Genomic DNA, 26,588 nt, shown 5'->3' with positions numbered 1-26,588 from the left:
TCCTTATTCCAACAGTTCCAACTCCCAGCAGTTATTGGCAATAACTCTATAAGAATTTTCATTCAGACAAAAAAAAAAATAATCGTGTTATAAGGATATTATAATTGATAACACCCTGTAATCTCTGAAGACAAAGTGCTGCAGATCATCAGCATACAGCCCTCCTTCTTCAGCACACCACTGTAATTTCCTTCTTTGGGTCTTGCTCATGCCCTCGCATGTATTAAGTCTCTGTAGGGATGATTAGATTCTGAATGTCTTTTAAGGTTGTTCCTTTGGAAGAAGGGCAGAGATTTGCTGTGAGACATGAATTGTCAGCGGTCACTTCCAGAAGTGGCATTCCCTGCTGAGCCCCGTTGTACCGATGCGGCACAAGCAGATACGTGGGCAGTGCTGGTGATGGTGGTAGAGTGATAGCTCAAGCTGAACGGATTGTGCAAAACAGACAGCACGTGTTTTCCTGCCCAGGAGTACCTTATATAAGGAGCCCCAGGTGTTCCTTGCTCTGTACCTGAACACCTTGCTCTGATGTGCATCATGATGGCCACTCCTGATGGTGGCTTTCCCAGTAACCTGCTGGTACGTTTGATGTTGCTCTGCTTTTCCCGCTGGTGCTGGCTGTGGCCCTGATGCAAAGCCCATGGAACCGACACTGCTGACATCTTGCTCCAGCCTCGCCTGCACCAAATCAGCACTGCTCTCCTTTCCAAACCTGCACTGAGCTGAACACAGCACCAGGTGTAACCTCTGCACTGCTCCAATGAGAGGTGACATGCAAGTGCCGAGTGTTATAAAGCATTTAATAATAAAGTGTGCCTCTCAGAGGAGAAAATCCACAAATAACTCCACAGTGGAGGGAATGCTCTGTCTTGTATTGCAATCATTGCTCAGCGAAAGCCCTGGAGAAATGTTTGAAATGAGTGTGATATCTTCCAGGGAGATCAGTGCACTTCCAGGGGGATTTGGCTCACAACCCTCTGAAGCTTATGTTCCTATAGCTTTGATGCTTTATAGCCTTCTCTATTTCTGTCATAATCCTTCATTAGGTTTTGCCAAACTGTTCCAATTGCTATAGCAACTCTAATGAAATCTCGCTCCCTAAATAGCCACACCGGTTCCATCAGGTCACAATCTGCCCTTTGCAGCTAATTCCCTACCTTTCACTGCACCTCCTTTTTTTTCCCCTCTGAGTGGAGCATCCGCTGTGAGCAGGAGCCCAGAATTAGCAATGCAAATATTTTTTTCTCCTTTTCACCTCAAACCGAAGGTTTTCTTCTGAAAGGAAGGGCACGCATCCCCTGGGGACCATCCCTGCAGCCTTCCTGCTGCCCTCCCATCCTCCTCAATGCTCTGCTGGCTGCCCTGTGTGCTCACAGCAGGGCGATGGGAGCCCACCGGGTCACCACACAGCACGCATAGGGCTCCTTTCAAAGGCTGTGCAAACCTGCAGGGAGCACCGTGCGTGTGCTGTGATAACACTTGTGCTATCTCACGGCTCTGAGAAGCGAGCTGGTTGCATTCAGGGCTCTGTCCCACGGCTACAGCCCAAAGCCCTTCCTTCCCCTTCTCTGATGGGAATCCAGCACTGCACTCAGCAGTACCTTTGTTGGCACGCGAGCGCTTCTACAAGTGAATTGGAAACGTCTCCTTTGCCTCTTTCCTCCTTGCATAATACCTGCCGTATGTTTCTTCCATCAGCTGCCGGTGAATGAGCAGCTCTTCAGGCCGGCCAATTTAAAATAATTTGTTTAACTTTGAGTTGGGAGCAATAGGATGGAAATAAAAGATCGTGGCACAGCGCCCCGCGCTTCAGCCCAAGCAGAGCTGGGATTGTGCTCTGTGCCGGACAAAGGGCTCCTGCAGAATGAATGACCCGAGGCAGACCTCTCAACGACAGCACTCGAATCATAAAAACTGCATATTTCACAAGTTTCCAACTGAAAACCGGGGGGAGGTTGAATGGGTTCGGGAGCTGAAATAGTCTGCCCAATGCGTATTAAGGTGCTTTGAATGGGCATTGTGGACCTTCCATTATACCTCCCTGTATTTTACATGAGCTGAGGCCTTCCTCCCGCCTCCTTTGTATGTTTCTCCACAAAAGGAAATGAAAAAAACTTTCTCCTTACTATGGGAAAAGCACGGTTATAAAACCCAGAGATAGCACATATTTTTCCCATTGGAGAACTGCCCGATAACCGCCGAGCTAAATCAGTCATTCCATTCACTTTCAGACCATCACCTGAACTTCACCAGGAAATGGGATATTTGAATTGATATGGGTGTGGGGACTGGGAAGGCAGCAGGTCTGTGAGCTTCAGTGCAGCTGCACTGCTCTCTGCTGACTGCTGTGCTGTGCTTGATGGAACGTGCCAGTGGTGTCCGAGGCTCTGGGGAACAATGCCATATCAACAGCAAAAAAGAAACCAGAGCTTTGGTTTCACAGAACTCTCAGTTTGCAACAATTTGTCTTTTACTTCTTCTGGTGTGATGTCCCCATTGTGCCCTCATCCCTACAGCCTCACCCCATGCTTCTGCACGGCCACCAGCAGCTGGGAGGCAGCAGGAGGAGCACTGCAAAACACAGCCACAAAACAGCACAATCCTGGCAGCAGGGATGTCTGTGTGCTGGGCTGGATAATGAAAGCTGTGCTGTGCTCAGGAAGCAATGGGGCATTAGTAACCTGGTGGAAAGGGGGAGCCTCGTGCCTGACCTCACGCAGCATCCAGACTGATGGCCCTGCTAAGGCTCTGCCATGGCTCTCACTCACCCACAGATGGACCTAATCTCTTGTACTGGTTGATGATTTGAAACACCTGCCCACGTAGCCTGTTTAAGCAGTCCTTGCGTCTGGGAGACAAAGATTTGCATGTCCTCAGACATACTCTATAGAAGTCCTGTGAAACCCGAGTCTAATTTCATTACAAGCAGAGCATGAGGAGGATGCAGGTAAGCTAATCTAGAAAACTGAAGGTTGCTGTAAACATTGCAGTTTTACTTTGCACACCAGCAGCAACGAGCTGAGCAGGTGTGCTGCAATCACTTTGGGGCAGTGGCTGCAGAGAGGGCTGCAGGGCAAAGCCAGGGGAGAGCAGCCAGAATCAAAGTGGGGTCTGAGTGGAGTGGGAGCATTGCAATGCTGGGGGAATACAGGAGATGACAGAGAGCTGAGGAAGAGCTCCAGAAGCAATGTAGGGTGTAAAGGTTTAAATGGGGATACCTCTGTGGCCAGAAAAAATGGCCCATGGTGAAAGAGGAGTGGCTGGTTCTGAGCAGAGCCCTTCAGAAACACTGTGGGCAAGTCCTGCCTTGCTGAAATTCTTCTCTGAACAACTTGCTGTCCTCAGTTCTTTTCCCATGCTTGTGCATTTCGTTTTATGTCTGTTGGGTAATTACTGCACCGTAATCTCGTGCCACCTCAAAGTCTTACAGGAGTTTGGTGGTAGTTAGGAACCTCACTTTGCTCTGTTTCAGAATGCTGACTCCTGTTATGCGTTGTCTGAGCTCGTTACACATTTAATAAGCTGCCACAGCTGGCCACGGTGCCTCAATCCTCTGCAATTGCAAATGCTGCTTTGCTTTAACTTCTGCTAATCACGACAGCCAACCCACTCGCCTTACTTAAGTCACTACTCCCATAAAACGCTGTGGTGTCACTCTAAGGCAGATGAAAGGGAAAAACAGAACTCATCTGCAACGTAACGCCAATCACAGAGAGCAGTTACACTCTGAGTGTTCACTTCAGGGAAAGAAGAAACCTAAACCTCTCTTATTTCTTGTTGACAGGACATCTTTAGTTGGGAGTTCTCACAAAATGCTGTCTAACTCAATGCACGCAGTTTAAATTACCATTTACCTGTAGCTCTGCTATTACCCACAGCAATTAGAGCTTCCTCCTCCTGCGCCCTTCTCAGTGGAAGGAGGAGGTGGGAGCGTTTTGATCTGTGATCCCGAAAGCAGTAACCCCTTCCTCACAGATGTTTTTCTGATAGAGGTACTGCAGTGGAGCTGAGGAACCTCCAGTATTGAAGATTCCTTCTTAAGGAGTGTTTTTCCGGCCCTGGTGCTCCCCTGGTGTTTTCTTCTTGCCAGATGCAGTTTAGGTTTCAGCCTGGCTTATTTACTGCGCAATGTGCCCACAGTTGTTCTGGCAGAGCGGAGGGTCTGTTGTGGAAACTGCGCTTCTAGAAATCACTTCTGAGCTTAGGAAAATATCAGGAGGCAGGAGGGCTCCCCTCGCACAGCCTCCCCTCCCCACCGCTCCCTGGGAATGTGACAGCAACCGCAGCCAAACTCCTCACCCGCAGCATTTCAAGGTGTTGGTGTTCAGCTTCTCTTTTTTTTGGCAGCATGGATGCCCAGATCGGAGACAGCCATGAACCCAATTAACCCAATTAATGGCACCACAGCCCTTTGTGAAGTGACAGATGAGGTGGTGCAGCCGCTCACTCCTTTGTGTGCCCCCGTGTCAGCAGGGTACAAGGGGAGCTGGGGACCCCCCGCTCATTGGCTGCTGTAGTGCTGCCAATTAAGCACCTGGAGGAAGTTTGCCATAAAAACAGAACTTATCTCCTCCATCCATTTTTGTCCGTTCTGTGCTCGGCGCCGTGTTGTTGGATCACAGAAAGTAACCTCAGTCTGGTGGCTTCTTCAGAAGGAGCAGGGAATGTGTAATGGGTCAGAGGGAGATGTCCGGGGGATGCGGTCCTGTTGTAGAGTACTCAATGGTGGTTTGAGGTGGGTGTCTCCAGGGTCATCCATTCCTGCATCCCAGTGACTGCAGGGGGTGTTCTGGGGAGCTGGAGCAGCCAATAGCTGCATCCCTCTGGAGGGCACATCTTGAGCAAGCACACGTAATTGCAAATGCAGTGCTGTGACCTCTTGCTGCAAAACCATGAATGGTCGCTCAGCTTTGCAAACATCTCACAAAGGGGGTGAACGTAAATAGCTGGGGTTTTTTATGTGTGTGTGTGGGGGGGGGTCTTCCTGCAGTCCCTTCTATCTCTTCTTGTCTGCTTCACAGCAGCACCTCCTGTTTGTCACTGATGGATCCCACGCAAAGGAACCCTGTGGCACTCTGCCTCCCCATCCACCAGCTCCCTTGAGCTGAGCTGCTCTCAGAGCTGAGCAGCAGTGCTGGGTGAGCAGTGCAGGCAGGGAGCAGCAGGAGCTGTGTTTCAGAGGAGATTTTGAGGAAACTGCAGATAATATCCCAGACTGAGTTATCCATTCAGATTAAATTGAGTGTAATCCTACCCCTATCGCTACGCTGCTGAATGCATTTAACAGAAGAGATTTATTTCTCCTCCTGTTATCCTTTCTTTCTCCTCTCCCCCTGCACCCCGTGCTGCTGAAGAGTTCAGGTTTTATCAAGGAAATAAAATACTTTAGCTTGAAACTTCTGCACTCCTCGTCATCTCTGGGAGATTTGGGGAGTAATGCTCATCTATTTCCAGGCTCTCTTCCTCTCCTCTGCTATTACAATTCAGGACTTCAGGGAACCATTCTGTGGGCAGACTTTAAAGGTTACTCCCTTTAATACCTTAATGCCTCTTACTCTAAGGGTATTCTGCCATTTTTCTCACTTAGAAGTCTTCAATTTTTGTTTTAAGTGACAAATGTCTCTTCCAAACTCCCCGTTCCACACCTTTTCCAGCCATGTGTCTCAGCACATCCTATTTCTGATTGCCAAGAACTGCAGCAGTCCTAAATTCTTCAGGCTGTTTTGCAGTTTGCAGCCACCAATGAGGCTGTTTGTGTGCACACCCAGGTCTTCCTGCACACAGTTCTGCATTCAAGAACAAGCTGAATCGTGACACCATTCTTGGTGTTCTAAAAGAATTTTGAGGAATAACTGAGAAATTGAGCCTTGCTGGGACAGCAATGCTAACTCTGGGGGTTCTGATCCAGAATAGACAGCACTGTTTGGGTGCTGAGTTGACAGGTTGGTCTCATTCTCCACCCCAGGGCTCCAGGACCACCTCCAGCTCCTTACCTCCCATCACCACGAGAAGGGCAGAATGCATTGCTCTTAGTACTTAATTTCAGGATTTGTTGCTTAGTTACATATGTCACGAAGGAAAAGCAATAATGCTACGATTTATGTAACTAACTGACAGTCCAAATTTGAAGGTTTGAACAGTGAATATTCACACCATGTTTATTCAAGCTGTTATCTACAAGGGGGAAATGTCAAGAACAAATCCTGCATCTTCTCTTGAACGTTTTTAAGGCAAATAAATGAAACTTGACAAATAAATTACCGGTTAGTCTGAACACTCAGCTGAGTTTTGCAGTTATCTCCACGTATGGCTGCACGTGGGGTAACTCTTCCCTTTGCACAATGCTTTATCATTGCAGCAACGGGCAGGTTCTGCTCTCTGAATGGTGCTGCGATGTGCTGTATAGCTCAGCCAGGCTCTGTATGGACACAGGGGCCTTCAGGAAGGCGAAGAATTAACTACTGAAACAGAATGTCTTCAGTTCCTCCTCTGTGTACTCTGCAAAATCAATTGGGCCCAATAGAAGAACCTCTTGTTTTTGCTGGAGCAGTTTATGTCTGGGGGTCTGAAAAAGCAATGCTTCTGCCATAACAAATGTGCAGCAGCTTTTCCATCTGTCCTGAAATAAGGAGATTTTCAGAGTAAAGAATAAATGCATTTCCCCATTACTTCTGATGAATTGGTACTAAGATTTCGGTTTCCAATTTATTGTGATAGATTACTTCTAGAAAAGAGGGGATTATGAGTTTATAAGCTTCATAGATTCCTCTATCTAAAACACGGGTGTCTTCCCAACACGCCATGCTCTGTTCTGGGTAGTGATCAGGGCCAGGAGGTGAGCTGTTCTGGTTATTGTTGCACAGACGTCCTTGCAGAAGTCCAGGAGTACAACCCAGCTTCTGGCAAAGTTAATAGGAACATTTCAGTGTAGTCTCTACCAGTTCTTTAAACTGTAAAATGGTGTATATAACTTCAGATATCCTCTAGTTTCTTCGTATTAATATCAAGCTTGTTCTGCCCTGCACGTTAGAAGAGGATTTGCACTAATCTGACAAGTACTGAATGATCTGGTTTAAGTTGCTGGCTGATGTTCTAACTCCTGGAAGACAAACTGTGCCAGCTTTGCTATGTGATGGAATCAAAAACCTGGAACCTGAGCAACGCCCCAGCACTCTCCTTGTGATTCTTCCAGGTTTACAAAGAAAGCTATCCTATTGTCTGTGCCTACATTCATGTGGAAACAGTGCAGAAGCCTTGCTTCCTCAGCTCTGCTGCTCTGAGCTGCCTCATAGGAGAGACTTTATAGTTAGACTTCTCCCAGGATGTTGCCTTGAATTATTTTATGCAGGAACCAGAATTTTTTTTTACTTTTTTAAAAGCCAAATGTAATGCCAAGTGTCCTGTACCAAAGCACTGGTGAGGATCAGGTAAAGCGTTGGTGTGCAGGAACCCTATTTTCCATGACCCAGGGCACCATCTCTACCCATTTGTTGGTGTTCCTTGGAGGACCACAGGCAGTAGCACCAGGGCTTTCACAGACCAATGCTAGACTTGCCTGAAGGGTCGTTTGAGAGTAGAAACTGGACCTCACATTGACTTAGTGATGGACAGGACCCTGCCATGGGAACGTAAACAATCTGGGCAGAGCTGATGTGAACAGATGAGCTCCACTGTGGCCCAGCAACAGAATACAGTTCACCTGTCAAAATAGGGCACTGCACAGTTTATGAGCCAAAAGCACTCAGTACAATGGAGGATAAACTCGTTAGGGTGCAGTGTTCTGCCCTCTAAGAGCCAAAGGCCTTAGGGTGAGTCTGTCAAGTGGGCCTTCAGCACGACCCACAGCGGGGCTGGAAGGAAGCAGGTGAAGGAGATGTGCTTCTCCAGCTGCCCTTGGCAGCAGGTGATGGGAGGGAGAAGGGCTTTGCCGTATAGGGTTTGGATGGACTGATGGACTGCATTTTTGGGGAAGGGTGTGGGAGAAGCCTGAGCATCTTGCCCAGCTGGCTGCAGTCAGTACTTGTGTCAGAGAAATGCTTGCGCTGGATGGCTGAAATGGCTCCTGCTCCATTCTTCCATTAGCCACAAATGCATTCAACCACACTCGGACATTTCTCAGGGTCTCTGCTATGAAGGCAGTTAATTATCTCACTGCTGACCATTAATCTTAAATTCTTTTATGGTGACTTGGATTCTTTACAACCAGTGTACCCAAAAGGTAACGCGTAACCCCAGGGCAAGGCGGGCGAGTGGATGGGACATGGCTACAATACCTGGTGACTCACTGGGAATGTTTGGATGCTGCTTCTTGGTCCATGCCCTTCTGCTTGGGTGTTGGCACTGTAGCAACGTTTCCTGCACCTCACCGGAGTTCTCATCCATTCCATTCTTTGCTATATTGCTTCTCTTCGGGTTTGTGAGGAACTTTCATTTCTTTGCCTCATTGTTCCCTCTGCCACTCTCCTTGTTCCAGGGCCCGATTACCAGGGACTACATTTATATACGGTGTATTTAAATGCTTAAACGTATTTTTAAGCAACTGACTGACTTATTTTTTTCCTTCTCGTTCTGTGGTTAGGATATTGGCCTAGCTAAGTGATTAATCTGTCTTCTTGAATAGTGCCAAAAGCGTTGCATCAGCATGAGAGGATCTAACCTTTGAAAAATTCCCCCAGGAGCATCCAACTCTGCTGGGGATTTTGCTGCCAGCCAGAGCAGTTAATAAAAGAGGGAAAGCCAATAATGCTGCCAGAAGTTTTTGCCATATAAAAGACAGAGAATCAGTTAGAGGCTGTCAAGTGTAATGTATGACATTATTAATATGAAGAATTCGAGATCCAAACCGGGGCACTTTGTCCCAGCCATCGGGTCACGCAGAAGTGGCCGAGGGGATAGAGAGTCTTCAGGTGGAACTTCCAGAGGGAGAGCGTCTGGGCAGACTTCACAGAGACATTAATCTTATCATTGCAAGGGGAGGAAATGAAGGGAGGAGAGGTCTCCTGAGGGGAGTGCCCATGGGACACATCAGCCTTCTGTCTCTGAGGACCTCGGGGTGCAGAAAGCCTTGGGTGCTGCTTGGCACCATCAGCAGGAAACCTGAGACTTACCCCAGTGCTTTTCCACCTCAGTTGCTGGCTGGTTTTGTTGTGTCTTTTCCAAATGTTACCCGCTGAAGTCATCCATTCAGCCCATGCGGGGATTTGCAGTGCCAGAGAAGAATTAATTACACAGTCGTCATGTTTGCATAAAACTGTAGGCTGTTTGTTTAAATATGTTTTGTTCCTTCTGTGTAAATGATCACAGCCCTGATTATCTCAGCATGAGGCGCAAACAGAGCTCGCACCCAGAGGGACGGTGTGCTGGTATGGCTGGTTGGGAACCAGGCAGACAGGGAGAGATCCATGTGGCATCCCGAGCAGAGAAACGGCCTGGGGACCAAGGAGAGCTCTCATCAGCTTCTATGGAGTGAACAATTTGCTCGACAAATCCCATCCTCCTTATTGTGTGGGAATTAGCCACGAGAAAGCTGCTGCTCTTAAGAATTGCTTAGTTTTAAATAATTCCTCATATCTACATGGGGTTTCTCACAGATGTTTCATTGATGCTCAGGACAGGTTGGGCTCTGGCATCCCCCATCCCTGATCACACCCCTTGGAAACAAACTTCTGCTGCATATATTTGACTCCATACACTTCTTTGCATGGATCTTCAGCTTAAAATGCTGTTTCTTTGAGCTTATCTGCCAAATAACAATTTTGCTAGAAAACTGCCAGGTGATAAGTGCTACAGATCTGCAGATGGGGAATTAGTTTAACACATAGAATGAGTTCCTTGGAGCTCAGCATCCCCTTGTTGTTTCCCAGGTCCTCATCAGCAGCACCCTGGGCTTGTTGCTTCATGTGTTCAATTTGGTAAAGTGCAGCTGGGTGTGTTGGCAAAGGGTGTATCTGTTTGCTATGTGCTGTAGTATTACTCGGTGGCCTCTGAGTGTGACACGGCACCGCTGACTGTGGAAGCTGAGAGCCCATCCCTGGTCCCTTGGGCAGGTCTGCAGCAGCACCGGGTACCCCAGTGGTGCCCAGCCCAGTTCACCTACTTGGAGCTGGGGGTCGAGCATCCCACTCACCCCATGCATCCTGTGCACCTCAGTGCCTTTGTGCTGTGAAAGAGGGGAATACATCTTTGCAAACAGAGATGGACTCCATCTGCTCAGAACCCAGGGCATAATTACTTTGTTATTTGGTGGTTCATGCAGATCTGCCAGCAGCAGGAGATGGCTGCTATGCACTGCATGTACATCTCAACCCATCTCCCTTCCCCCTCCTCTCATGGCAAAGGATCATCTGTAACATCAGCAGGAAAATTCCCAGTTCCCTTTTCCCATCAGAAGCCTTCCAAGCTCTCTAATTAATGAACTTTTTTCCTCGTTACCCATCACGTGTTGTTCTTCATCAGCTCCTGCCTGAACTGCAAAGTGGTGCTGAGCAGCCTTTGAGCCTTGCAGCGGTACACCCTTCCACCAGGGGAAATCTCTGGGTATTTATTTGCTGAGATACTTTCCCTTGTACGTAATAATGGAGCTTTCTCCTCGAGGACTGAAGCACTCACTGGCGTGGTGGGGAAGGCACACTGCTTGTCCTGGTGCTGCCTGCAGCCTGTAGGCACTGATGTATTCCTCTCAGCTTTTGAGTAGTTTGAGTTTAAACCTCTCTGCTCTAATAATATTTGTCTTGCAATGCTGTATTAAAAAGGGGAAGAGTGAAATGCCACAAACCTGGAAAGGCAGTGCCAAAACCACCACAGTGCACTCTTTGTGATGTCTCAATTTCAACAGCATTACAGCATCAACACGTTACTGTCTGCTGATAATCTGATAGAAAATATCCAGCTTGTCTGGAGTGAGAAAATATTTGGCGCTCAGAGTGCTGCTATCTTCAGACAGCTCTGCCAGTGATAGGGGCCTCTGCTTGGTGGCTTTCGGCTGCCCTGCACCTTCTGCCTGCAGGAAGGCTGGGAGCTGCTGGGGCCAGAACACCTCAAAGGAGCAGTGGTTAAAGCCAGGTGGGATCCTTGCACTGTGCTTCCAGGAGTGCTGCACCGTGTTAGCTGTGTTTGAAAGAATGCTCCGTATTGCAGACACTCTGAGGGAAGAAATTAAAACCTGATTACTGATAACATTTAAAAAGTTAGGTTTTTCTCACCTTGCCCTGTGTAAAATTGCACTTTTCGGCTTCAGTTCCAGCTCTTGCTGTGGCGTTTTGCATTCAGAGCTGTGCTGGGGGAAGGGGGTTAACACACAGACTGCCAAGGTGTTAAATCAGAAGCTGTGCTAAAGGCAGGGCTGGAGCAGTAGAAACAGTGAGCCTTTATGTGCAGGAAGGGTAATGCATGGGGGGGGGCTTTTTAATTTTAGCTGCTGTTCTTCGGGGTGCTCTGGAAGTGGGGTGGAGCAGCGCCCTGCGGTGGGCTGGGGGTGGGTCTGGTGCTGGGAAGGTGAAACCCACACTGTGCTGGGATGCTGGGAGCAGAGCTCTGCCGTGGCTGCAGCAGCTCATGGCTGCCCTTACTGCGATCACATGAGACAAACTGTGGGATTTCTTCAAATCCTTCCAATATAGCTGGGTGTGGGAATGACACTACCTTTATCTCTCTCGGTGTTACAGGTGTTGCTTTTTTGGCACCTTTTGGTTTCAGCTGTCTCTCTTCGTTTCAGCAGATAAACGTTTCCAACATGCAGTAATGCAGAGAGAAACCCTCTGCTTCTCAGGCCTGTGTGGTCCTGGAGGAGCTGCTGGGTGTCCCATGGCATCACATAACATGCAGTTCATTTTTCTCTGAAGTGGTACCTATTTTAGTAGAAAAATTAACCCGTGCTATGCTGGTGGTGCTGAGAGGGAAATGCAGAGTCATAGGGATTAGAAGAGACCTCTGGAATAGAATCATAGAACCATTCAGGTTGGAAAAGACCTCTCAGATCCCCAGGTCCATCCCCAACCCACCCCATCATGCCCACTGACCATACCCCCCAGTGCCACATCTCCACAGTCCATGGGCACCTACAGGGATGGTGACTCCCTGGGAGCTCCCCAAGGCATCCCATCAAATTTTGGACAGGTAAAACCTGCACCTGTACCACCGCAGAGCCTGTGTGATTCCAGGCCAGAGCCCATGGCTGTGGGGTGCTGGGAACAGATGTGTTCCAACTCACCCTGGTTTGGAGTGGGGCTCCAGGCTGTCTCCAGGACAGTCGTGTCAGTGGTCACCTACCTGGTGACAAAGTTGGAGAATCAAAAGAGGCGACACCGGATCAAAAAAGCCAGACACAAAATTAATCAGGGAAGGAAATTATCTAGGTTGATTACACTGAGCATAAATTCAACCTGGCTGGTGGTACTGAAGCCAGATGAGGAGATGGGTATGGCTGGAATGTTAAACTCATTTGTTATGATTTATTTAGCAAGTTCTGACTGGGCTGAAGGGGAGCGACTGCCAAACCTGTGGTGTGTTGGAGGTGGTGACAGCTCGGAAGCAAGTGGTCATCTGGGACCAGAGAGGGAAGTAGGAGCAGGTGAAGCACCCTGCTGTCCTGCCTGCAGCATGCCTCACCCCACGGGTCATACATGGGGCTGGAGAATTGGCTGCAGCCTCCTGGGGAGAGTCACTCCTGGAAAAGGATGCATTGGATGTCATTTTAACAGATGTGGGGGATTTGGTCACCAAATTGAAACGGAGCACTTGGTGAATATCCATGGCTGTGGTTTTGCCATTTCCCAGGTGGATTTCATGGATTGCTGCTGCTCAGGGTTTGTTACACTCATGCATACACTGATACATGTGCATACAGTGCTCTGGCAGAGCCACGAAGCTGGAAACTACTGAACCAAATCAATATGGAATTTAAAGAGTTGCAATTACCATCCGCGTTCCTTTGAGTTACAGCCCATTAGTGGATACCAGAGAAGCAACAATTAAGTGTTCAGAGACTGCAGGCCAGGTTAATTTCGGAAGAATCAGGTTGATTTTCCAGCTGAAGATATCAGTGCAATCTCATTTCTTTCAATTTGGACATTTCATTTTGTTAGAGATACATTTGCTACGCTGTGTATCTTTGATTGCCCCTATAAAAGCAGCATTAGGGGCATTTTGCTGTTAACTCAGTAAGGAAAGATGCAATTGAAAATACAGTCCAGGAACGTCTTCTTGTGATTTTTCTTATAGATCTGAAATGCTGATTGAGGGATGCTGGGAAGGTCAGCTGCAAGTGGTATGGAAACGGCGGAGGAGAAGGAGGGTGAGTCCTGTTTTCATGGGATGTTTATTTTGGCTTTCTTCTTGTTGTCCTTATTGTCATTAATGAGAATATGCACAATCACTTGCTGTGCTGAATCAAAAGTGAAATGGTAACTTGGGAACTTAAATGGCTTTCTAATGCTTGATCAGTTGCTCGAGCTCACCATTCCTGTGTCTATCTTGAGCTTTAAATATTTGCATTAAGATCCAGATTGCAAGTAACGGGTCTCAGAATAGCATATGGAACAGGAATGCTAAATGGAAATGTGGAGTGGAAAAAGTTGCATTCTGGAGCTGGGCTTATCTGAATGGGCAGCAAAGGCACTGCAGTCTGTGCAAGCAGTACTTCATAATGCTTTATAGTCCAGTTGTGGGATTCAGAATTTGCTCTTCCAGTCTCATGCTGGTGTTGGTGTTGTTGGTGTGGGCTTCCCAGCGATCTGCTGGCATCCTCTCCTGCATTCTCCTTGAGTGAAAAAGCCCCAGTGCAAACTCCAACATTACAGCTTTCGGTGTTTGGGACTGAGATAATTCCTTGCCTGAATTCTAATTTCCACTAACTAACTAACTGAACAGTGGCACAGTGCTCTTAGCCACGTGCAAAGCACAGCAGGCAAAACACCACTGCTCTGCGCCCACCGCCCTCTGACCGCTGCCGCCTTTCCCTCTCCCCTCGACCTCATTTTCTGCTCATAGAGCAAACTCTGTCCAACCCCAGGGCCAGCACTGCACAGTCAGAGGTGCAGTGGGGGGGCTGGGGGGGCTCAGGAGCAGCACTGCTGAAGCAACCGTTGTGAGACTGCTCCCAGTGTTGGCACTTTCCGTTTTTTCCCCCAGTTTTTAGCAATTCCACTTTTCTGCCTCTGCAGAGTTTCTGCTGATGGGACAGAAGTGCTGGGAGCAAACACATTATTCATTGTGATTGAGTGCCTAGTAATTACTTTATATATTTTTTCAGTCCTCAAATTAAAACCACTTACTAGTAGGAACAGATGTTAAATTCAGGACTCTTGTTGACTGTTAGTGTGACACACACACAAAATGCTTTAAATGAGGAGGCTGATTGAATTTTAAATATGCTGATCACACCGGTGGAATGGAGCGTAATGGAACCAGGGACAACAGAAGTGTTTCCAAGAGGAGATGGCAGAGGTGGGGTTTTCCTTTTCAAACCAAAAGCACAAATCCTGCTGAATCCTGCAGGCTAAAGACAGAAATGCGTGGTGTGCTGCAGTACCACATGTGAGATTTGTGTGGTTAATGCTCCAACACGGCAGGAGAAGAGAATTTAAAGTGGAGTGAGGAATTTATTTTCAAGTCAACACTTCAGATGCTCTGCAGGAATGACATAGCTTTGGTTTATCTATCTGTTAGAATGCACTTTTCAGGAGATCCAGCACCACTGTTTGCTGTGGGATCAGTGGCCATCGTGTTCCAATGATCCCCACAGTCCTCTGCCTGTAGAGCCCAGCTCACAATCCAAGCTGGAGGAGGCGATGGCTCCACTCTAAGGGCTGGTCATTGAAAGCACAGTACCTTATTGCCTTGGATGGATGCAGCTGTAGGGCAACCTGATTATTGCCGAGGACAAATCTGGCAGTGCAGGTATTTTTGCAGAAGTCAGTAAAAGCCCATGGATGTATTTATGAGAAAAATGTCTACTGTAAGGTGTTGTACCATTATGTGCTCTATCACTCTGCTCGAGGTGGCCCTGATGGACAGGTGGCACCTCGGTTTGCTCCCCAGGTGCTGACCCCAAGCCGCGGAGGTCAGCATGAAGGCAGCAATATCCACTTCCCCACTGAAAGGGGATATTTTCCAGCTGCCTGGAGGCGTTCAGAGGGGTAATCACTGTTTGCTGAACTCTTTCCTGTGTTTGAGTTAGAGATGATGCATGCTTTGTACACCGCGATGCTTTTTCATAACCTGATTCGTGGGATTTATTGCACACAAGGAATGGGAATCTGAGTTTGGAACATCATACAGCAACAATCACAATTAACCTCCACAGCCCCCAGGTGACCCCCAGGTGTTACGCTTAAATCACATCGCTTTTAATTAAGGTTAGTGGCCGAGTACTGCTTGTTCTAAAACATTTTGCTGGCACCTCTGCAAGGAAATGCTTTAAAGTCTGAATAGTGCCCACTTGTCCCCATGTGAACCAATGCCAGAAGGCAACAGTGGAAGGAGAGGAGTTTGAAAGAGCAGTTTTTGAGCTTTTCTTTGGTGTAGATGTACTTTCCTCTTACATCCGTGATACCGTACAGACTTACAGCACTTGCTGCACTTCTCAAAATGAGAGATCTCCCACAGAGACAAAGAACTGTTGCACTGAGTGATCCCAGACAACCTGTTGTCACAGTTAAGTGCCACATTACAGCAGCCTGGCACTGACGCTGGAGCAAGTCTTGTGACACGTTGTCTTCTGGGGCCGTCGTGGTTTCTGATGTTCATAATCCGTGGTTGCTAATAGCAGACATTGACCCTAATTGCTGCGAGAACGTTGTTCAGGCTTACTGCATTAATGACAGAAGGAAGAGGCACTTCCTAAAAACTTAGCATGGCTTCACAGGAGATGCTGTGTTTATTTAACTGAGCGATCGTTTAAAGGTTTATTAAATGCCTCCTCTGTACGAAACGCTGCATAGTCACGTACATAGGGACGAAACAATCCACACAACAGTTGTTGCAATCTGATTTTCATGTAAAAATTCCAGACATTACGGGCTTATTTCCATACCAAGTCATGGTCTGGTCTCCTCGCAGTGTCAGCCTGCCATGGAGCTGCATGCAGCCGTGAATTTTTACAGGTCAGAATGACTGAAATAGAAGAGAACGCTCTGCATATTTTACTGATTTTTCTCCACTGCAAAATTATTTCAGAGCACAGCTTTCTTCCAGCAGAAGGCACAAAGCTTCCCCAGAATTGTGCTGCTTGTGCTCTTTGCTGCAACGAAGCCATCGCTTTGCTCTGCCCGGCAGTCCCACGCTATGCACTGTCCTCTGTGCCAGGAACAAAGCCATGGTGGAGATCTGGGGCTGAGCACCTGCAGCTGCATGCACTGATAGCTCTCAGTGCTCTGAGGGGTTCAATCACATTGCACATCAATGCAAAGCTGCCCACAGAGCCAGTGGGCAGGGCTGGGGTATCCTCCAGGTGGGAAGGTGCAGTCAGGCTGCTCCTAGGGATGAGTGCTATAGCAAGAGCCTTCTGGAGGGTCTCTCAGATTTGGTGATGGTGATCTCTGAGACAGACGTTGCTGAGCTGGTGAGTGAATCAGTGAGTGGAAGTTAAAAGCCATAGGCAGGAGCATGGTGCAGTTCAACTGACAGAGCAGAAGGAGGAGGTTCAGGGCAGGGCACAACCAGGGCTGCTCTGCCCCTGGGTCTACCCACGTGTTTCCCCAGGCTCAGCCATCTGCCTCTCAGCTCTCCTCATCCTGCAGTGCCTTGAATGGCACTCGGAGGACAGTTACAGCAATTTAATTTGTGTCGTGTTAAACTCATTGGTTTGTGAGCACAGAGCTCTGGAAGATGGACTGATAGATTTTCAGGTTCAGCAGAGGCCGTTCCCCATTTAACCCACAGATCTGTTGCTGCTGCTTTTAAAACTATTAATCTGCTGGGAAAATCTCAAGGGGCAAAAAAGGATAAGCCATGCAGACTGGAAAGACTCCTTTTCCCTCTCCTGTCCTCATGGCTTGGGCAGGTGGGACAGTGTTCCTTCGCGTTGCTTTGCAGTGCATGATGATTTTTGCATTTGCAGCCACTGCTACTGAGCAGCTCAGAGCACGGATGAAGACGCTGCATCATTTGAAAAGTTTTCAGATCTGTGTGCAAAACTCGTGGTTATGTCAACCTGCATTAAATCAGCCCTGCACCCTTTTAGCAGTTACCGCTTTGAACTTCTACATGAAACAGACACAGCGACCTTTACAGATAAAATACATAAATAAACCTTTGCTTAAACGTCCTTTAGAGAACACAGGGCTTTATTGCAGAGAGTCTGCAGTCGCCCTTCTCTCTTACGTGTCAGAAAAACAGGCAAAAACCCACTGTCTGCAGGTTCAATGGCTGGGACTGTTTGCCCCCTTATTTTCCATCTTATTTTTAACTGCGTAATTCACATCAGGATGGAAAAAAAACCCAACAAAAATAACAGAAAACAGAAGATAATGTTTCAACATACCTCTGTTCTCACCACCTTCCCAGCATCTGTGCTACCTAATAAAAAAAGCAATCAGGTGGACGGATGAGCTTTCCTGGCTCCCTTTGTTCCACAGACCGCGGGGGGCAACATCTGCTTCTCCTCATTCTCCTCCTCCTTCAACAGGAAATTAAATACAAATTACTAAATTAAAGTAATGGAAAGAATTAACTTAATTAAAAATAAGAAAGCTGAGACTTGAGTGCTTTCACCTCTGTCCTCCAGAAGGTCATGCTGTTGGAGGCCCCATTGGTGATGGAGCTGATGGCCATCACTCCGCTGGAGCTCGGGTGGATGCACATCTACACACCCAACGTGGTGTCACCTCCCATTGATCCAGCCGTAGTTGGTATTGCTGTTGGTGGCTGACTGGCACCGATCTACTTTGTTCCCAGCCTTGACAAGTTCATGGGAGGGGTGCAGCTTCCCTGGGCAATCCATGGCATGAGCGCTCGTGTAGCACCATCAGCTCCAGGGGAGTGGTGAGCAGCCCAGCAGGAGTGCTGGACATTCAGATGGTTCCAGACAGAGTTTGCATTTCTCACCATCCCACGATGAGCGTCTGGTTCTGATTTTTCTCAGCACACAACTCATCTTTCCAGGTAGAAATTCAATAGCTCTCATCAAAACTACAGACGATAGATCAAATATTTACTTGTTCCTTCCTGGGCACTTGTGGTTCACCAGGAGAATTCCAAGCAGCTCAAAGCACGGAGCAAAGCTGAGCTGCAGCGGGTGGGCGCTGGGGCAATGGCACAGTGGTCCTCCAAGGGGTACTGAATGCCGGTGCTGAGCACTGAGGGCATGATCATAGAATCATAGAATCATAGAATTACTCAGGTTGGAAAGGACCTCAAAGATGTGGTGATGTGGTTCTCAGTAGGAAAGGGTTGATGCTTGAGCACAGAGTTGCACCTTGAGTGCTTTGAATCAGAGCCTGGCTGAGGTCTCCAACAGTTAATTGTTATGGGTTTGAGTTCTGTGCAGTGTGCTGGCAACCGAACTCATAGCTTCGCTATTTAAAAATCAAATGATCTAAGATTCCTGTCTTCCCATGCTATCCAGGCCCCCTGTCATGCTATCCAAACCCCCCGGGTAATATCTGTACGACCACTGACTATTTTATTTTGTTTCATTAGAAACTGTTGTGGCCAAAATAGTTCTGGTTTTCCTGCTGGTGCTCAGTTAACATTTCCACTTCTTTCGTAATTCATCCCACTCACTCATCCTGAAAGAGATGCAAGAGATGCTCCAGTGCCATGTCAGCTCCTCTTCAGACACTTCTGGACCATGACAATACAGTGACAGTCTGTACAAGGCACTCCAGTAAGAACACCCCAATGCCAAGGTACAATGGAGAGCAATAAGGCCAACCTTTCAGTCGTAACCCAGCGGTGCGATGCCTTTTTGCGGGGCTTGCAAAGGTAATTTAAAAACACATCCAAGAACTGTTAAAAAAGCAATCCGTACACGATCATCTTATTTCACTCAACCATATGGTCTTTATATGGTTCACATCCTTTTCTTTTCCTCCACGTGCAGCTTTTCCCCCCTGAACGGCTGCTTGCTGGAACAGCTGTGCAGGTACAGAAAACCCCAAAACCTAAAGCAGAAAGTGCACGGATCTGGTGTTTGCAAATAGATCCGGATTTATGGCAGGAGAGGGGATATCTGCTCTGAGTGCTGCAGGCTTCTCTCCGCTTTGGCATTGACGGGAGGTCAGGGGATGTATGGAGAGGTAATAGAAGGTTGGTGAATTTGCTTTGCAGCTCACATACATCTTATGTACCATATTTCATCAAAGACAGAAAGAGGAACTTGAGCGCAATATACTTTGGAAGTTAATTGAAGCAGACATCCAAGTCTTAAGTAAATCAGCTCTATATCATTTGACACACAACATTACTTCAATTAGTATGACTTTCACCATTATCTAGACAGAGGAAAAGATGTACCATGCTAATCAGAATATTAAAGTGACACCAGCATTTATATATTATGAATATTTACTTAACGAATGAATGCATGATAAATGAGATTGGACCAGAAATATTTCTCTGTGGAGGAGCTGTGCATTTCCCCCACCTCAGGAAATTCTTTCCTGTGCCTGACCCAGCAATCACATCGTCAGTGCATCATACACTGACACTTCTGCCCCACAGCAGCTCGTGCCATGGCTCGTGCACGCACTGGAGCTACAGTTTTCTGAATGGCCCATGAGTCTGAGGCAGCTCCCTTACTCCTGTTTGCATTCCAGTTGACCTAAGTGCAGATAGCAGATCAGAACCTGGAGCATGAGGCACGCACTGAGCCCAGTGTTCACTATGGGAGCACTGTGAGCACAGCATCCCTCAGCTAATGTGTGGAGCATCTAAAGCTGTGCATGTTGAAGGTCCAAAGTGCTTGGGGCTGGGGGCATGCACGTCCCCATCCTCCTTCGCACTCTCAGGGTGAGGTTCATGGACATAGCAGTGTCTTCCCCCTGCTTATATCTGGATGGTGTTTTCTTGGGAAGAGATGCCTTTCCAAAACCAGAAAAACAGTGAGATCAAACCTGGCCTCTGTTTATTATGGAATGTGTGTCTGCAAATGCTGACCCAGAGCTCCACAGTGGGACAGGCACTGAGATTTGCTTTGTAAGCCCACAAAGCTTTCTTGGAGTGTGTGCTGAGCATTGTCGGGGTTTGCAAGTGTGACTGACGTGGTCGATTAATTTTAAATGAAAATGCATGAATGTCATCGAGAGATATCTTCAGTGCTATGCTCATCTGCCCGAAGGGACAACGTGACTTTCTATTACTGCTCAGGAACTCAGTAGCACTGCTCAGCTGGTTTGGTTTTGTTTCATATGCTGTGCTGCTGCCTCAACCAGAAGTACAGACAAGCTGTATCAATGGCAGGAAAGCATCCAGCATCCAAACCCAGGTTGCTCTAACATTCAAGCAGTGGTCACTTCTGAAAACATGTAGCGTTGTGCCCTGGGAATAGGTGGGGTTGGTTTGATGTTTTCCCTGAAGTTCATTGTTTTGTCCATGTATCTTTTCTAGCACTTTTGGGGTCTGGCATAGGCATGCCACATCTGTTGCAAGAGTAGGTGTGTGTGTGCTAAGAGGGCTGTATGATGACAGTAGGACTAGGTGATCTTGTAGGTCCTTTCCAACCTTGTGATTCTACGATGTCTCTTCATTTCCGAGGACTTGATACTGTGACCTTACTGGTGCCCCTCTACCATAGCTTCTGCCTTTGCCATGTCCATGTATGCATGGGGGGGGAAGGGAGTTCTGTATTTTTTCCAGATGTGGAAGTGACCTGATTTCCACGCTTTGCCTTATGTCTTACTGACATTATCTCACCATGGGACAGGGGTGAATGCAAGAGGAGCCAAGTGTGAGTTGATTCTCCTGCTATCTTATTGTCTGCAGTACATAAATCTTGAAAAGTGTGCTTTGAATGGGAAAGGATACCAACTTAATGATACATTTACTCTAACTACTGCGGGGCATGCACAGAATCCTAATGCGTGCTGCAGACTCTCCATTGTAACAGATGTTGCTCTCTGGTTATAAAGTAAGTTTATTGCATTAGCTGCCTGTAAGCAGTTTACTCTCTAAAAGATTCATAAAGTAAATTAAAATTATCTAATTATCTGTTATCTAATTTAATAGAGAGATAATCTTGGTCTTCAGATATTACACATATGTTATGATATTACAAGCCAGTGTGCCAGAGGTCCCTTTCTGTCACATATGGACACATCCAGAGCGGCTGCAACAGGAGGGCTCAGTGGGTTATCACTGCTGTGTATTGCTATTCTCTGTGAGTGGGACAAGGGGGGAAATCTCAGTTAGATGTTGGGTAGAAATTCATCAGAGGACAGTAAGACCCTGACACTGCTCCCTAGAGCTGTGCTGCCCCATCCCTGGAGGTGAGCAACGCCATGGATGGGCCCAGGGCAGCCTGAGCTGGAGGGCAGCCAGCCTGCGTCAGGCATGGGGCTGGGGGGCTGTAAGGTCCCTTCCAATCCAACCATTCTATCCAACCCAGCCATTCCGTGGTGCTGGCTATGGCACAGTGCTGGGCTGGGCTGAAAGCGGCAGTGCCCATCACTTGGAAAAGCACCTGGTGCTGTGGCACAGCCCATTGCCCTGTGCTTTGAGTTCTGCATGGGAGCAGGAGGTCTTTAGGGGAGAATGAATGAGCCCTCCTTTTATTGTAATGCTGACATCTACGTTTTATCCTGTAATTTTCTGAGTCATTATAACAAATTGCTGGTGCTGGTGTCACTCATTTCCCCACAGCTCTCTTTACTCCCCGGTCAACATGCAGCAAGATGCAAATGGTATTTCAAAATGAAAAATCACAGGTGTTTCCTGGATGCCATCCAGAGAAAGGAGCAGGGATTTCAGGCAGAACTCGGATCAGACCGCATGGAACGATCCCCTGAACAACTCAGACAGCCAACAGATGGTGGTCGTGACATGAAGAGCCTTCTCACCTGGGAAGCACCTGACATTAAGCAGCAAAAGTGTGCATTTAAATTAAGGCTGCTTTAAAAGGCTGTTAATAAGGAAAGGCCAAAACAGCATTAATGCCATGTCACAGACTTCAGCAGTGCAGGAGGAATAGGGGGACGCTGTCCTGACTGCACGACATGTAAAGAAAACCCACATCATTTTCAGGGAGCCACTAGAACATACCATGTGTGTATATATATGTGTATGGAACGCAACATTAGGAGAGCAATTGGAGCTGTCAGTCACCTTTGAGCCTTCCTCATATCAAACTTGTTTCTTTTTGGGGCTTCTCACTGTGTGTCTGCCCCACGTGAGCATGGGCTGCAGCTCCTACTGAAGCACAGCTCCTTTGCCAACAGAATTGCAAAATACCTGTAGAAATGGCAGAAATGTGGAAGCATAGAATAGGAAATGTAGGCCAAGGAAGATTTGTATTAGGAATATTGGAGAAAAGAAAACAGCAAATCCGTATCAGTTTATGGTGATGTGCAGGATTTCCCCTTTGCCGCTGCTATTCCTCTGCAAGGACTCCAGTGGAGCTGCTGAGATACGTGTGTTAGTTGTGACAAGACTGTCATGAGGTGCCCCAGCTCTAACACTACCACCAGTACAGGTCCTGCAGGAGAGTGCTTTCTGTTGGGCTGGGCAGAAGTAGCAGCAGGAAAGCTGTGGTGCTGGGTTTTAATGCACTGCATTGTTAGCGATAACTACTTAATATTTTACTCATATATTCCTTCGGGTCCTTTTAAACAGCAGCCTTCCTAAGCGCAGCAGAAAGAAGTAATGTGATAAATTAAGCTAGGTCAAAGAGGAGAAATTATTTTAAATGAATACAAACATCTAATTTGTCTGGACTTTTAATGAATTGAAACGCCAAAGTTGGTAGAGATGACAGCATTGTAAATCCTATTTATCTCTGCTAACGTCTCCGTATTTCTTCCCACTCCCTCGTCCTGCACTCATACATCAAGTCAACGTGGTGTGACTTGCTCCACCGAGGTGCAACCACCAGTTATGGTCTCCAGTCCCACAAGACCACCTTTTGGGTCCAGCATGGGGCTGTGCCAACCTGGAGCCCTTCCCAATGAACACGGGGAGAGTTTTGGTCAAGTGAGGAGGTGGCAGCTGGAGGGGAACTTCATTTGCTGCATGAAGGCTGAAAAATGTGTGAGCTCAGTGAGAAAATGCTGATTACAACACCATAGTGGGAAGAGCTGCAATAGGTTTAGGAGGCGTCAGTGACGGCAGAGCTGTGCTGGCTGTGGGAGCGTGAAGACGTCAGCTTTAAACCTGCTTTCTTCTGTCACAAAGGATGACAGAGCCCTTTTCTGTTGGTCACTAAGAGGCTCATATTTCCATTCCCGTTGCTCGCTACTTGGAGCCATAGCAAGTGCTCAGTAAATTCTGTCCTTCTGGGGGAACGCTGCCACGTTGCACCACGTGGATTTGAGGGAACCAGTTCAGATCGATGCCAAGCCAAGAACTTCCCAGAAGCCAAGGCTGTCCCATAGCACAGGTCTGGCCATGGGGAGGGAACAAGTTGGGCATCCCTGCACTGCAAATGCTAAACAACACAGGTGTGAAAAATAGAAAATAATGAGAGTGTGGGAGTGGGGTGACATCCATCGCTGCTGCCCAAAGGGCTTTTCCCTGCCCCACAGGCAATGGTGTCTCCTGGGATGGGGCAATGCTGGCTGCTGACCCAAGGAAAAGGGACACTGATGTGCTGCTCTGTGTGCCCCAGCGCCCTGCAGGGATGATCTAATTCATCTGCAGTGACTCCATCATAACAAATGCTGTTCTGAACAGCGGCCACATTTTATTTTACAGGAAACAGACAGACCAAGGAGAAATCTGCTCACACTGTGCCACGGAGAGTAAGATGAAGGCTTTTATTTACTTGGAAGCCAGTCAGGACATTAGTTCGGGTAATAAAGGCTGGCTGGGAAAAGGCACCCCTGAGGCTGAGGCCGTGAAGGCACCTGGCTTTCGGTGAATGCATCTTCGCTTTATGAGCCCCCTGCACCGGGAGAGGGATTTTTTCCCCATATCTTTCTGGGTGAGGAAAAACTTTGATGGGGAAAAAGAAATCACGGGAATCCCCTGTGGGGCAGCAGCCTCCAGAACGCCACCAGAGAGCCTCCTGTGCTCCGCACCCACTGCTTGGGCAGCACTGGGAGAAGCCCACCCGCAGCAGGCAATGGGCTCATGGCTTGTAGGAGGGAGAGGAGCCAGGTTTTGCTTTCTGCTGTACCTTTGTTTTAGATAAAACTGCAGGCAGATGCATCTACTACCTGCCTGTTTCCCTGATGTGGTGATGGCGTGGGGCAGTGCATCCTCCTGGTTTTGCTCAGGGGAAGCAGATCCTGCAACGTGGCCAGGAGCAGCGGGAGAGCAGCAAGAGCTGGGGGTCAGCCCACATCCAAAGTGCACAAATCAGACAGCACCTTTGCTGCTGCCCTTGTTGCTCCCGTGCTGCTCCCTGCTATCCCAGTGCCCCCTGGTACCTCTGCAGAGCAAGGTGCCAGCCCTGCTGGGCAAACACACCGCCTGCACAATAGCTGTTAGGAGCAAACTTCTTCCTATCCATGCCGGGTGCGGATGGAGGAGTTCTGGGGTGTTCATTACTACATCTCAGCCCTGGAGCCCCCCAGGGGCCTCTGAGAGGAGAAAACAAATGAAGCTGCGCTCGTTGACCGTAACACAAATTGACTGCTGCTTGTGCTGATGTTTTCGACATAATTCATTTCAGCTCAAGCATGTTGGCTATCTGCATAATTTCTCCTTGAGTAGTTTTACTGCCATATGGGACACTGCGGACCTCGGGCTGCTGCTCTGCCTGTAACCCCCCTTGCTGGAGTGATGCTCAGAATGCGTGGTCCTGCAGCCCCCAAAGTGCCATCACGAGGGCCGGAGCTGCAGGTGGGGCCCAGGGCTGTAGGGGCTCTGCACACCTCACAGGGCAGCCCTGTGCTGCAGGAATGAGCTTTGAGGGGGCGGAGAGGATTTAACCTCTGAAGCTGGGTGTTTTCACCAGCATTGATTTGAGCTTTGAAGGTAGGAGGGCACACAAGGAAAAGGGCCAGCTGAGCCCTGCTGCTCACGAGGGCCTCAGAACCTCTTTGCAAAGCCCGTCCTTTACTGCTCAGCCTTAATGCAAAGCATAACCTCTAGCAGTGTTTGCTGCAGTTAGCGTTGTTGACAAGCAGTCTTTCAACGCAGACCTTGTGTCTTAATTAAATGGAATTTGTTTCAGCAAATAATGCTTGTCAGAAGCACTTCTTTTTGCCGCAGGACTCTTACAAAGATGCCATCAGACATTTCGATAAGCAGCCATCTGTGTCTCAGCGTTCCGACGGCTCCACGTGAAGGCAGACTCATTCTTGCCAGGCCAAATTTGTAATTATGAATGACAGAGGAACAGCAGAGCCGTTGGAATGGAGCACTGTGCCCCAGGACAGCAGCAGCTCACCCCTCCCAGCCCTCAGTGCCCCAAACCCACACAGCTGAGTGCATTGTAAGAAGCCATGGAGTGCAGACTGCAAAAAGGGGGGGCTCTGCAGTCACCAACCACCCCAAAAGGATAAAGCAGACAACATCAGCACAAGTTTGTAAAGTTTTACTGTGAAATAGGCAGGAAAAAAAAAAAAAAAAGGAGCCTTTATAATGAAAGCACTTTGTGGGATTGTTTTTCACCCCTCTCGTACACCAGGTGCTGCTGCAAAGTAAATCCAAATGCATCCCACCTGTGGTGCCCGGTGGGGCAGTGGGTGGGGGCTGCCTTTATAATCCCAGTGCTGGCTCTGGAGTGGGCATTCAGAGCACCACGGAACTGGGCATAGATGGGAGATCCACACAGCACTGCAGCCAGACTCAGGTATTTGTCTATTTAAATGCAAATTTATGTTGCTCTCTGCTCTTCTGTATTTAAGCCTTGACAAAAGCGTTTGGTTTTTGTTGCTTTCTTAGTTGATGACGAGTGTTTGTTAGTTTCCGTGCATTCATTGGCTTTCGGTGGCCTCAGTAGGTGCAATAGAAGCTCTTTGCTGCAGCCCTGTCCTCACCCAGGGGCTCCATCCTGCTTGGCCGAGCCGTGGGGATGGGGCAGTGGGTGCCGTGTGTTTGGGGGGACTCAGTGCCTTCCAGCAGGGAGATCAGTTCTGGTGCTGTGCTGTAGGGTTGCAATAATACTTTTGCCCACGTACATGCTTAGCAGTATGGAGACTTCATGCTTCTTTAAACTGTAGTGTACTGTCTTAAGCTGTGCTAAAGCTGCTTGTTTAGGGCAGGAGTTGCTGCTTCTCCTTCTAAACACAAATAAACACATAATCACAGTAACCTCTCCTCCTCCTCCCTCCCCTTCCCCCCTGTGTTTGATATACTGATACATGCTGGGCTCTGCTGGTTTTGCTGGCTAAAAAATGACGGTGCACGATGTTGGTCTGTGTTTCTTCCATGGTTTGGCAGTGCTGTGCTTTCTGCTGGGTTTTCAATGCTGTATTTTAAAGTAATTCTTTTGGAGGCTGTGTAGGAGTAAGGCCAGAGTGCAATGCAATGCTGTGTGTGTGTGCAGCTCA

General features: G+C 48.0%; 1 long non-coding RNA gene across 1 annotated transcript; it reads left to right on the top strand.

The window, feature by feature from the left end:
- The first annotated feature begins 1,292 nt into the window (after positions 1-1,292).
- LOC124417181 lies at positions 1,293-25,608 on the top strand. Its single transcript, XR_006931414.1, has 3 exons — positions 1,293-2,947; positions 13,219-13,291; positions 23,842-25,608. It is a non-coding gene; the product is annotated as an uncharacterized LOC124417181 (long non-coding RNA).
- The last annotated feature ends 980 nt before the right edge of the window (positions 25,609-26,588 follow it).

Source organism: Gallus gallus, chromosome 13 (genome assembly GCF_016699485.2).
Source record: "Gallus gallus isolate bGalGal1 chromosome 13, bGalGal1.mat.broiler.GRCg7b, whole genome shotgun sequence".
NCBI classification, from domain to species: domain Eukaryota; kingdom Metazoa; phylum Chordata; class Aves; order Galliformes; family Phasianidae; genus Gallus; species Gallus gallus.
The sequence above is the reverse complement of the archived record's forward strand: the minus strand, read 5'-3'. Positions and strand labels throughout refer to the sequence as shown.